Source organism: Falco biarmicus, unplaced genomic scaffold (assembly GCF_023638135.1).
Source record: "Falco biarmicus isolate bFalBia1 unplaced genomic scaffold, bFalBia1.pri scaffold_27, whole genome shotgun sequence".
Taxonomy (NCBI): domain Eukaryota; kingdom Metazoa; phylum Chordata; class Aves; order Falconiformes; family Falconidae; genus Falco; species Falco biarmicus.
Window position 1 is genome coordinate 379,604 of NW_026611833.1, and position 13,415 is coordinate 393,018.

The window sequence follows — 13,415 nt, forward strand, 5'->3', positions numbered from 1 at the left end:
GAAGCTCAGCTTGCGCATGGCTCCATTTTTTCTCATTATTTCTGTGGGCTGCACTCCCCAATCACTGTAGAACTCTGCAGCACATATTTTTAAGGTGACAAATTGACCAGCAGCAAAGCACTAAATCCAATAACTTTTGCTTTCTAAGTGAGGCTGTACAAGAGCCGCAAAGCCCAGCTGCTGTTGTGCAGAAACATGTTGCATCTGACTTTTCCCTGAGCATTAAAGGACTGAATTATGTCTGTCAGCTGAGAGCTGTTTACCTGGCGACAAATCATAATTGCTCTTGTTAAATCTAAAGTACACCGACACATTTTCATACTATTTCCCACACATTGCACAGAATTTCTCTAGTAGGCCAAGCAAACAGTTACCAAGCCTGGATTACAACCCAGAGCCCCAGACTGCATTGCTTGTGAATACGCAGAAAACCTCCTGTTAAAGGTGCCTTGATATGCTCCTGCTAGCGGTGCTTCATTTAGCTAGAGATTTAATTGTTCAGGCTGTAAATGGGATACTCCTTTTGTGTCTTGTTTTCTTGTTTCTGTATCACTCTAATCTGCCTTTGCACTCGTACAGATTTTTCTTTGCTTAGAACAGCTTTCATTGAAATGCTGATAAAATGTGCCCTTTCTGAGGCAAACCCAGGATGCTTTCAAGGTAAAAAAAAAAAAAAGATAGATTAATTCTGCCAATTAAAGTGTAATTATTCTCCGGTCATTCAAGAATAAACTTCTGTTCTCCCTGTCTGATTTCCAGGCTGTAATCTCACTGGGACAGGTATTGCCTTGACATTTGCATCTCTTGAGGTTTATAGGTGGCAGGAAAAGACGGATTCCTGAGGAACTCGGTGTCAAGTTGTGCATGCAAATAACTCTTGCCATCTCCGTGCCCTTCAAAATCCCTCCTCCGATCGTATCGCTGGCAGTCAGACTCTTGAGCCTTGCTGCAGAAAACTGGATGCAGGGTATGGGGGAGACGAGGTCATTTTATCGCTTAGGATCTTCTGAGGGCTGGAGCTCTTCAGGAGTCGGGTCGGTGGCTCAGTTCCTGGCCCTGTATGTTCTCTTTTTCTGCTGCTGACTGTGGTTTCTTGGCCCCTTGCTAATACAGGTGAGCTGGAGTGAGCTAGACGGCAGAAGGAACGTAGTCCCCAAAGGTCCCACAATAATCCTGATGTGCCTCTCCGTGTTGCAGCCCTTTCTCTGTTGATCCCTCCGTTGGGACTCTTGGGATTGGCGATGCCATGCAAGTAACGGTGGACTTCCACCCAGAGAAGACTGGTGATTATTCCAGGCCCCTGACAGTTCACTATGACACAGGTAAGGTCTGGGCACTGCATGGTGCCCAGTCTCTGCGTCCTTCAAAGCAGAGACCTTTCAAAGCAGAAAAATGTTAAGCTTGCTTTGCAGACTACTTCTAAAACCTTTTCTTTCAAAACCTCTGTATGTTTCGGTGCTTAAGTGAGCAGGTAAGGGGCAAAGGCTGAGTGTGCCCTTGTTCTGTGTGGCTGTGTGCCGGTCTCTCCCTGGGGGATGCTGGTGTCGGCTGGGTGCTCTCCACCCAGCACCCCCCATGACTGCCATCTGCCATCATTCCCTGTTGTCCCGGTCACCTTAATTCCCTCTCCAGGTGTATCTCCCCTGTCCCGGCTTTGCCTCAAAGAAAAGTGACAAATAGTTGGTGTTTAGGGGGCTTTTAAAGTGCATCCCCTCAAGCAGGAATGAGGTTTTTTGGAATCGGGTTTTGCTGGGAGTTGCTGAGTCGGAGGCGGGAGGAACCTTGATTCTCCGTTACGGTGTGCATATGCACGTGTGAAGCTTCATTCCTTGGCGGTGCTATGTTTGAAGCGCGACGTGGGAATGCGTGCCTCTGTCAGACTCGCTCCAATGCCGCTGTCTCTTACACATCTGTCCCCTGCACTGCTTCTACGTTGTTTTGCCGCAGAGCCTTGTTCTTTCTTTTTGCCTTCTCCCACCTGCGTCCCACAGCTCACGACATCAGGACTAATGCAGCCAGGACTTGAGGGCTCTTGGGATTTGGCAGGAAGAGCTCGCTGCCTCCCGAGATAGGTGTAACATTTATATTAGGCTAGGAGAAGCTGAGGTCAGGCCACAGAAACACCATCAGCTTTACGCTTCACTTAAGAGTAAGTGGGGAATATCTTTAGGAAAAGGCGCCATGTTAGAATGCTTCTGTCGGCCTTGGCTCAGCAGGGGTATGTTGTGGTGCCGAACGAGGCACTTCCTCAGTTGCGTGAAGGCACTTGGCGTGTGTTTCCTCTCGCCTGAGAGGGAGGTTTGGTTTGTCCCTGTTCCTCAGCGTTGGTCCTTGGAAGTGTGGTGTCCTCACCGAGGGGATACTGTGTGCTGCTTTAGCCCGGCAAAGAGCATTTTAGTTGTCTTGGGTTTGTGGAAGTTACAAATGCTCCTGTATCTTCCAAACACTTATGTAGCCTTACGACTTATTTCAGCTTTGTCTAATGTTTTTCAGTTATTGACATATTCACGGAGAATGGTTGATGCTCACTCAGAGGAGCTTATTGTTTTGGGTGACAGTTTCTAGGACGGGTGACTGAAATATCAGCTAGGGAAGCACAAAAACGTGCCTTATTTGTATGCCTATACAGAATCTATAGGATAAAATTCAGAGGGCTAGAATTTCTCTGGGGCAGATGAGCAGTGACAGTGGAGATTAGGGCCGTAGGGTTTATACTTTGTGACGGAACAGAGTGAGCGAATAATTAGGGCCAGGATCTTTGTGGCTTGCTTTGAAAAACCTGAGAGTCTTGTTCTTACTGAAACAGCTGGTTCCCCCATAGTCAATCTTTGCAAAAGTGATTTGTGTGGGTAGGCCATGGGGATAAACTCTCTGCTGGCTCTGAGATGGGTGTTTTCCCAGGAACACGTGCAGCTCCCTGGGAGATGAACCCAGGATTTCATTCCTGCCTGCCAGTACAATGTTGCAGTTATTTTGAAATAAACTACCAATTGCGAAGGAGAGCAAGGGGATAATGAAGGGATTATCTCTCTAGCTTTGAAGCGTACAGGTAAGTGAAAGGCTGCTGAGATGAATTGCTAAAGTGAAGCAGAAACGTTTAATCAATCAGTCTTTCGAGGTGTGGTGCAGAGCTTATTGCAGGAGTAGTGCAGAGCACCAGACAGCGTTCCCTGACCTCGCGTGGCGAGCCCTGGCTAATGTGTCCGGCACCACGGCAGGCTCCCTGTGACGCGCGTACAGAAAGCAGCCGGGTTGCTCTTTCAGAGCCACCAACAGAGTGTTTATTAAGAAGCAGAAGTGCTAAGAGCAAAACAGCAGTTTAAGGTGTTGGGAGGCGTTTCCCTCGCTTGGCTGTGTATCAGTACTGACTTGCTCGCAGGCAGCAGTCGTTCTCAATGGATCACACCCTTCTTAGGGTGACTTACGCAGGATCAGGTGAACATTGCTTAAATTTCTGCTGAAGCTGGGTCAGATCTGTCCCTAGCATTGCTTAAGCAAGCATGGAGCTCTTCCATGTGAACAAGTCACAATTTTTCCCTTAGTGTATGATTTGGTTGATTTAAATTGTGTGTCTTTTGGGCTGGTTAGGAGCACAGGTACTGTCCCCTGGATAGACTGTGTGTGTGGTGGCGGTTCTGTTGCTACAAATTTATGGATGAGTGTGGAGAAAATGTTTGCTGCTATGAGCGTAATGATTTACAATGAAAACTTGTCCTTCAGTGCTTTACATGCCTAAACTCCTCCTTTTCGCCTGTGTACATGTGTCTGGGTGTGAAAAATCCCAGCTCGTACTGAAATGAGGGTGACTTGGGATGTTCTGGGCTCCAGCATATCCCTGTCCAGCACCTTAACATCAGATTATGGTACTTGAAAGGGTTTCTGAAACCTGCGTGCGAAGCACTCGTACAGCTTTGGAAAAGGTTTCAATACCACTGAAAGTCCTGTCGGTCACTTGGCCTTTCCCAGATGACGTTCAGCCCACCCTGTGTGGACCGTGTGGATGTGGGAAAATAAGTTTATGGAGGTAAGTCCTAGTCTCAACCAAGTCAGTATTCATGAAGTTTTGATATTCTTTCAGCTGTCAAGTCCTGCTCAAGTGAGATGACGCCCAAGCTGCTTGCCCTGAGTGCTGCTGATTTTACACCAAACCCAGTTTGCTGCAGTAACAACATTTATTGCAACCTGGCAGCGTAGCACCAGCTTGGTGTGGGAAGGTGAGCTTTGCTCAGGGACACGTGGCTGAGGAGATGCATGACGGGTTCCCAGAGGTGTGCCAGAGGTGCAAAGCAAATCCACCAGTCCAGTGCCATCCAGAAACAATAACGTCTACGGCAGGTGCTCCATGCAGGTGAAGAAGGCTGCCAGAGACAGGAGGTGCCGGTGAGATGCTTGGAGTTGTGGAAGGAGAATTGCTTCTCTACTCAGAGCTCCCTAAATGCTGACTCACATTAGGCTCCTGTCTCCAACGAGTACTAGTATAGTATGATGGGTGGTCTTCAAGGTGTAGGACCAGATCCTGTGCCTGTATGTGGGTGCCAGCAGTGCCCACTGGCCCTTGTGGCAAGGCGCTACAACACGCTTCTAGCCCAGGGGATCTGTGGTGCGGTATTGAAATTCCTCTGTGCAGTTTTTCCCCATCGGTTGCTGCATCCCTTGGCATCTCTTTGTCAGCACAGAAAACTTCAGTAATTAGCAAAGCACCACTGAGCTTGTGCGTGGCTGACGGACGCTATATATTGAGATGCTTTTATTGCTGTCAGTAATAAAAGTAGTGATGCAGATGGCTCTCTTTCAGTAGCTCTGTGAGTCTAATGCAGAAGCAAAAGCGTGGGGCAGGATCTCACCCTCTTTGAGGGGGGAGATCAGAACCCATGCCCATAGGAGTATTTTAGGAGACAGCATACCCAAGAGGAGGCAGCCCTCAAGCAGAACTGCCTATTCCATTACTCTTCTGTCTCCCCTTGGTTCAGAGCCCCAAAAAGCGGTTTCCCCAGAAGAGAGGTAACGTGTGTGGCTCAGGAGTAGTTCTCGGTGGTTTTAGTCCTGCTGGAAGCCTCCAGCCTTGTGCTAAAAGCCTGCTGAGGAACCGTCTAGGTGTTTGGCAGATGAATACCCTGTTTTCCCTCAACTTCCCACACAGCTTGCAGGAGGGCTGACAGCTGCTGAGCAGGAGCTGTGCTAAAGCAAATCTTGGCTTGTTTGCTGTGGATGGCAGACCCAGGCTCAGAGCATCCTTTGTGGTTCTGCACGCCCAGGGCACAGATGGGGGAGTTCAGCCTCGGCTCCTCAATTGCTTACTTCAAGGGCAGGTAGAAAGTGCGAGCAGGGTCTGATTCTGGCTCCGTGGTTGTTGATCAGAGTGAGTTTTCCTGCGCTGGCTCAGTTCCTGTCCCCATAGGAAGTGGGTGAAGGCATGTCTCCCCTCCTGAGCCCTGGGCAGCAAAACTTGCTCTGTGCCAGATTCAGGTTATTCCTATATGGCAGGAGGGAGCAGCTAAATAGGCTTCTTCAGTGCAGCACGCGGGGAGCTGGATGTGGAGCAGAGCTTGCCTTGCCCTGGGTCAGGGAGGGGTCTGGCTGCCTTGTTCCCCCGCCGCTGAGCTTTGCTGCCTGGCCCTGGAAGCAGGGGGTCCCCAGCACCGTTTCCTCCCCATTGCTGCTTGCTAGGCGTGGGGCAGATGCCAGCAGCCTCGTAGAATCATAGAATGATGGAGGTTGGAAAAGACCTTGAAGATGACCAAGTCCAACTTAACCCCGGATTGCCAAGCCCACCACTAAACCGTGTCCCGAAGCACCACATCTGTGTGTTTGTCGAACGCGTCAGGGGTGGTGATTCCAGCCTGCAGCGTGGAGAAGCAAGCCCTGCCGGAGCCGTCTCCTCCCTGGCAGGGTCCCGCCACCCCCCCCCAGTCCCAAAGGCTGGCCAGCAGCTGCTGCTTAGGCTGCCCGCACGCGGGGGGCTGCTGCAGGGGGGTTTGGTACTGAGCACCGGAGAGCTACTGGGATGTGTGGTTTGGGTTGGTCAGTAAGCGTGATGAGCTGGCCTCAGATCTTCCCCTTCCTCTAAGCCAGCACCAACACTTGCACGATAGACAAGATCTCCTTAGGGCAACGTAAGCATAAAAAATAATAACAAAAGAATTTCTTGGGTAGATCTGGAAGAACTGGCTGGGGATCACTGTATTTAGTGCGGCAGCAATGCTCAGGGTGGCAGGGGATGTCAGAAGAGGATCTGGGTCGTCTGCCCTACGCAGGATGGCCCGAGCCACTGCCCTGAGGTGCCTCTGCCCTTCTCGGTCTAACCACAGGCAGCTTCTCTGTGCTGCAGCAGCCTCTGGAGCTGTGAGTGATAACCGCCAGCTTGAGAAAGCACCGAGGTTTCATCACAAATGGGGGAAAATGAGGCATGAGATCACAGGAAAAATCAAGGCATATGAAACACGATTAATTAGGGAGCTGATGTGGAGCTCTTCAGTCACCTGTGGCACGACAGAGAGTTTGATGTGGTGTGTTAGAGCCATTTGGGTTTGGTGAAGATGACGGTAACTACAGAACCGGGTGTGCTCGTCTGGCAGCAGGGCAAGCACAGCCTGTGCATCTCGGCCGCGGTGGGAAACTGTGGTAGGGGCTGCATCGCGTTGCAAATGGGCCGAGGGGAATTGTCAGGGGCGTTGCTGACTGCTCAGCTCCTGCACAGATCAGCATGGGGTTCCCAGCCGGGAATGTCGGTGTGTTGGGATGCTGAATCCCTTTCTTCAGCTGAAATTGATGCTGGGCTTAGCTGAATCAGCTTACTTTGGTAAATGAGGCCACCTCTGCAAGGGCTTGGCGGTGTGTTAGTGGCCACTGTACACACGCAGGAAGCTCATTAAATCCCAGCCCTACGTGTTTATTGATGTTTGAGGCTGAACAAGTAACGGCAGCATGGATGTGCCATCACCTGTGGGCATCTCAGCTACTCGCAAGAGTAAAACATTACCTCGCTGTGATATTAGTCTGTGGTTTTGTGCAGACTTTGGAGAAGACAACCACCTCTGCATGCCTCTCTTCTCTTTCCTTTAAGAACCCCCTTTCTACCGAAGGTCTTGTCATCTTGCCAGGCTGGCACTACCATCAGTAGCTTCCAGGAATTTGTTTGAAAACAAAATGAAAATCCTATTGACTTAGCCTCTAGATCAAGCCTTTTTCTTTGTCTTTTCTCTCTGCAAACCCACGGATGGATGTGGATAGGCAGCAGGGTTTAGCTGAAGTTCAGCCCTTGCTGTGTTGCGTTTCACGTTCCTGAGATCACTCAGGTTGCTGAGCCCTCGCGGTTTGTGCTGACTCCAGCTGGAGCGGAGGAGGCTCAGGACTTGCCTGAGCAAACCCTCTGCCTCGCTGCATCTTGACCTGAGCTGTGCCTGTGTCGTGCAGGGTACCAGGGTGGGAATGCCAAAACCATTTCTGGTTTTAACCTTGGTCTGGTGTGAGCGTTCACAGGGGCTCTGATGTCGCAGTGTGTTCGGTTCCTATCGAGCTAAATTCACGGCAACAGCCCCATAGCTTCTGGTGGCCACCACTGTGTGCCACTGGTGGTCAGGTCTGTAGCTCTTCATTGCCGTGCAATTCTCCGATCCTTCAACACCAGGCAGGCTGGTAGTGGCTTCTTACCAGTGCTGGGAGGTGGGGAAACCTTCTGCTTCCCTAAGCAGCAGCCTCTCTTGGCTCCAAAGCTTTACTGTAGTGCGTGAACTGATGTAATTATTTCCGTTTGTGTTTAGTGCTAGCAGATGCAGACAAACTTGTTTTGTTTGGTGAGTTTTTAAAGATCTTGTTTCCCGTGTTATCCTGAGGTGTAAGCCAGGCTCTGACACCGTGGTTATTACAAGAGGCTGCTCTAGCTTTTCCTTGGACTGCCAGGCATTTAAGAACTTTGCAAAGGGATTTTCCTTTCTGCTTGCCTCAGGTCGTGAGTGCATGTTGTGCTTTTCTTCCTTCACTTGTGAGAATTCCCAGCAGGATTGGCTAGTTTCTGTTGGACTTTTATGTTCTTGTACGTCTGCTTCAAAGCGAGTGCAGGGTGGCATATACTGTAGGCAAAAAAAGGTGTAAATAGGAGTTTGTGCAATTATATGTTGACTTTGCATCTTAATCGTAGCAGTGCTGCAACGGACTGAGGACTGGTAACTAATACGTTATACAAATAATTGGTTATATAGGCTTTTATGGTTCAAATCAATTAGATTGATGGGTGAGTATAATTGGTCTCCAAAGTGTTCCTTTATGTCAGATCAGCTAACAGTTAACAACTGTTTCCTGTCTTTGTTCCCCTTTTCCACAACTGCTTGTAACAATGATTTTTCTTTATATATACTGTTTTAGATAAGGTTGTTAAATTTCTTGCAAACAGAGTATGGCCTTCGCCCCTCTCTAGGGCCTTCTGTTTCAAAGCTGATGGTCTGTCGCTTTGAGGGTAGAAGAAGAGGAATTAAGTTTGTGCTTCATTTGCTTGATCTTTTTTTTTGTTAGTCATGGCTTTATATCTCCCAAACTATGTAACACCCCTTCTGACAAAAATGCTGCTAAAGCAACCCGTGGCGTTGACTGCATGAGCACGGCTTGGGGGTGGGTGCTCGGAGGGTTATTTGGAGTTAAAAGTCTCCTTTTGGCTCTTTTGTTCATCCCCAGAGGCAGACTTCCATGTGACGCCGCCTATCCTGTTCTTAGCCTGTGAAGGATTTCTGGGAGAATGTAGTTTTCATCTCTTTGCAGGGCATCCTGGACTGCAGCTTGTCTCTTCTATCATCAGTGGAAATCACTAGTATGTTCTTAGGTGCCATGAACCCTGGATGCGTTTCGGGGCAGAACTGACCATTCATTAGTCTCCTTTCCTGGTGGATCAATCAGCGTTTGCTGAGAAGCAGAAGAGTAGCTTGAGGGGTGATTGATTTATGAAGTGGCGTATTAAGCATGTCTTTGCCAGGCAATCAGAAGGAAGGTTCCTGCCCTGTCTTTCCCCGTGGGCCAAAAGCAGTGTTTCAGTGATCAGCAACCCCAGCGTATCATGGCTGTAGTACCAATAATGATTAAAAATAGCCCACGGCATCCTGGATATGCGGCAGCGCTGTCTTGTGTTATCCAACAGTTTCATTGTCCTTTCAGTCCCTTCTGCGAGGCTCCTTCACACTGGGCAGCACAAAGGCTCTGTGCTGGCTCCCAGATATTCCTGCGCTGGAGTATTTCATCCTGTAAGAAAGCCAACAGCCCTTCCTAAGCACGGTGCGGAGGAGGTAATGGGGAATACTTTGGGTGCTCCATTACAGGAGGATGCACAGCAAGGAGCCTGGTGGAAAGCAAGGTGACTCCTAAGTGCAGGAGAGCCGTCTGAAGAGCCTGCGACCTGTCCCGTAGACGCTGTGGCTGGTCATTGCTCTCCATCTCCCTTTTCCTGCCCATCTGTTGTCTCACGGTGGCTTGCAGTGCTCTGGGGTAGCAGATCCTTTCCTTGCGATGGGCTGCATGGGCTCAGAGGGGGCTTTGCTGGGGGCTTTAGCTGTTGACAGCATCAGCTGTGGCAGCAGTGATGATTAGGGTGCCCTGAGCTTTGTTGTAGCCTGGGCAATGGTCCTGTAGAAACCCCTGTGTTGGCAGCAGTTATTTAATGGTGAGGTTTATAAACAAGCTGCTCCTAGGGCTGGAGTAACTAGCACGATGGTTTTAATGATGTCTGAAGGTAGCTCATGAGCACTGCCTCAGAGAAGCACTTAAAAATGACTGTCACTGCCCTGTGTTTTGCTCTAGTGCTGGAAATACGAGCGTGGGGACTGACAGGTGGCCTTTGTCAGAGACCCAGCACACTTTGTAGGTGATGCCATTAGCTTCCTGACAGCAAAACAGCTCAGAGCAGCGCTCCTGGCTCTGACCGAGGTAGCTCTGTGGGAGGTGCAGCCAAAAGCATATGGTGGGGAGGGCTGGATCCCGCCGCAGGGGACTCCTCTCGCTTTCCAGAGATCGTTAGCCTGGTGAAGTGACTCCCTTCTCCGGTGGTGAAGTGGTACCAGCAGACCTTTGCATGCTGTTTGAAAACCCAGAATATGCTGGCGATGGTGAGGCAGTTGGGTATCGTGATAGCAGCAGGAGCAAAAGAACTGCTCAGGGGATTGATGTGGGGGTACAATGACACTCTTCTGAGTGAAGAGCTCGGCTTTCGTTGCTTGCTTGTATTTTCAGTGAAAAAGCAGCAGGACCTGTCTCTTTTAGAAGAGGTGAGAGCCAGGCATAGTTTTCTGACAAACTGGGCAAATTAACTTAAACTTGCTTTCCCTGTTACCCAAATATTCTGAACCTGACTGTCATGCACTCCTAAAAAGGTTTAAAATCCAAATTCAGCGAGGAGGGAGTTACAGGGATAGAAGGAGAATATTACAGTGAGGACGAAAGGCAGCAGAGTGCTGTTTTGTTTCTCTTCAGTCTAATCCATCTGGCTACCAGCTTCCTAATATTTAGAGCAGTAATCGATGGAGGAAGGTACTGGCTGTTGAATGCTGGGAACGCATTCTTCATAAAACCTGAAATTTGTTTTGAAATCTTGTTCAAGGGTTTGCTTAATATTCAGAAAGATATTTTAGCTCTTCTGTAAATTCCCTCTCCTCCTGCACAACAGGCCCCCCAGAGGATGACCCAGTGCTGGGTTTCTTACTTTCAGATAGTTAAAAGTTACCATGATGTGCTAAGATACCGGTGGCCATAGCCATGCAGATGGATGCTGGAATAAAACACGGTGGTGTTCCCGCTGTCTCAGAGAGCATCGCTCAGGAGTGCACAGCCCAAAGCACCTGCTCTACTGCTGTGTAAGAAGCCTCTCTTTTAATTTCAAGTTCAGGTGTTGCTTTGTTCAGGTTGCAGAGTGAGCTGTGTCCTGCTGTCTCTGGGAAATATGTCAAAAGCATGTAAGAATGAGAGAGCTGACAGCCTGTAATAAGATCATCGTGTTGTGTAAGTAACGATAGGGCAGGTACGTCTGGATTCAGTAAATGTGCTTCCATGGCAGCAAAGCGTCCCAAAGCACAGACCCACGGACATTACCCCATCAAGTGAAATACCTAGGGCTACATTGCTGGTACAGTACAGAGATTGTTTTGTTGTTGTTTTTTTCTTTTCCTCCAGACTTATATATTAAACCATCAAGAGTCTTAAATAAATGTCACATCCAATTTGGCACCCAGGCCATGAAGCCTGCAGCTGCCCTGGGCCAAGCCTGACAGCTCTGCTGTGTCAGTTTATCTGCCTGGCAGAAAGACCTGCTGCTCCCCCCTGGCTCGCTGGCATCCGCACGCTCTCGTCTGTACCGGGAGGTTTGTGGGTTTACACAGTCAGCACGATGCCAGATCCTTCTCTCTGTGGTAGAAGGTGCTCCGGCAAAGCCCTCCAGCCTTCAGAAGCGTCCTCGGTGCCTGCAGCCGGGAGTGTAAGTGCTCTCCAGGAGAGCAGCGGTAGGGGATGCTTAGCAAAGCGTGTAGAAGCAGGCAGTGCATATGCTTTCTCCCTCGTGGGCCTTGGAGGCAGCATTTTTCTGTGCTGGAGGCTTTATTCACGTCTTTGTTTAATCGCTTCTGATGGTTTTACCTTCCAAGCCTTTGTCCAGTTGCTTTGTGGATTTATAGCGATGAGCGTCTGTAGGCACCTATGGCAGTACGTTCCAAAGGAAGGAATATTCCTTGGAAAAGTACTAGAACTACTTTTCTCTCATTTTAACTAATACCATTTCAGGCCCTCGGGTTCCTGTTTTACAACAAATTGTGACAACTTTTTCCTCGTTCACTTTTTCCCAGGCCATTCATACTTCTACAAACCTACCTATCTCCTGTGTGGTTTCTAGGTTGAGGAATCCTGTTCAGTCTTCGTATAGAAGCTGCTCTGTACTTTGGAGAAGGGCAGAAATTTCAAAGGCTTCAGTCTGGTTTTTAAGATCAGAACTATACCCATTATTTCAAGACCCACCTGGCCATGGGTTTAGACAGGGAGATCATGATAGTTTTCGTGGAGTTCATTTTGCAGTAGTTGAAGATGTCAACATCAGGCTAGACAGGAACTCCTTGACAGCTGGGAAGACCTACATCATGCTGTCAAACCACAGATCCGTGGTCATCCACAATCGGAGTAAAGTCATAGCCCACTCCAGTGGAAGGCTTTTGTTAGTCAAGAAGAGGAGGATCAGGAGAACCTGAGGTTCGTTGGGAAGATTCATTTCAGTAAGACATGCTGCCCAAGGGTAAAACTAACGTACGGCCTCAGAGGGATGTTGGTGCTTTTTTGAATGGCGTAGGACAAGTAAACCATCCATGACATCAGGGTGTGTGTCCCTGGGCTTCAGGGTAATGGAGCTCAGTGCTTCCCATTCCGGTTCCATCCATGTTCCAGCTCATGTTTTGGGGAGGAAAGGTCACATTTCCTCGGAGAGCAAATTGCCATCTGTGGGAGCCCTAAGTCCGTGAGGCCAGGTCCCCGGGCTCGCAGAGGGTCTGTGAGGCTGAGGAAGGTGTCGGCACTCCTTACCTGGGACTGCGTTGAGCGGTAGCACCTAACAGCTGCAGGCAGCGTACCTGCTGTGATATTCACTGCAGTTTCTTCCCCTCCAGCTTTGATAAGATGGCAACCTTCTTCAGCCTTCTTGTCCAGTAGTGCGCAGGGCAGGGTGCTTTGCTGGCCCCGAACGTTGAGGCCATCCGGCTGTAGGATGCTGAATTGCCTTGTGCTGTCCTGGCTTCCAGCACAACGAGGTATCCCTGCCCCTTCTCTGGGGCTGGGGAGAGTTCGGAGGTGGAGGGTTCTGCGGGGAAGGCAGGGCAGCACAGGACTTGGAAGTGCCTTTGGGCGTCAGCACCTGTGTCTTCGTGGTGCTGAGAGGTGGGGCAGGCTCTCCACAGGGTGTCTCTGAAGCTTTGAAATTCCGTTTGGGGCAGCAGGGAAACACTTCTAGCCCAAGGGGATGCACTGGGAATGACACTTAGAAGCTGGGGTGATTTAGGGAGTCCTTGTGTGACTTCTCGGAGTTGAATGGCTGTAGGTGTATAGGAGTTAGTCTGAACCCAGAGCTGGTCAGGAAACTGCCTTCAACTGGAGCACTTTTTAAGGGCTTCTGAGCAAATAAAGTTCAGTGTAATTAGGTCAGAAATGCCTTGAAGGCCAAAACTGGTTTTCCACTCTTCTCTGTTTTTAATTGCGCAGTGTGTGACTTCTGTGCAAGATCAGTGTGTTAACAGAAAAAGTCTCATGACCTTCTCTTAGTACGTCCCTGCGCCATTCTTTTAGCATCTCTTCCCACCTGCCTATCTCAGATGGGACCCTGAGTGATCCTCTCTCCCCTCAGAAGCAACCAGGTTTCCCCACAGTTAACTTCAACCCATTTTTTTTCCAATGGCACTTGATCTTATGCC

At 49.4% G+C, this 13,415-nt stretch overlaps 1 pseudogene; it reads left to right on the forward strand.

The window, feature by feature from the left end:
* LOC130143368 (hydrocephalus-inducing protein homolog) overlaps nucleotides 1–13,415 on the forward strand; it is a 66,608-nt pseudogene that overhangs the window by 19,888 nt on the left and 33,305 nt on the right.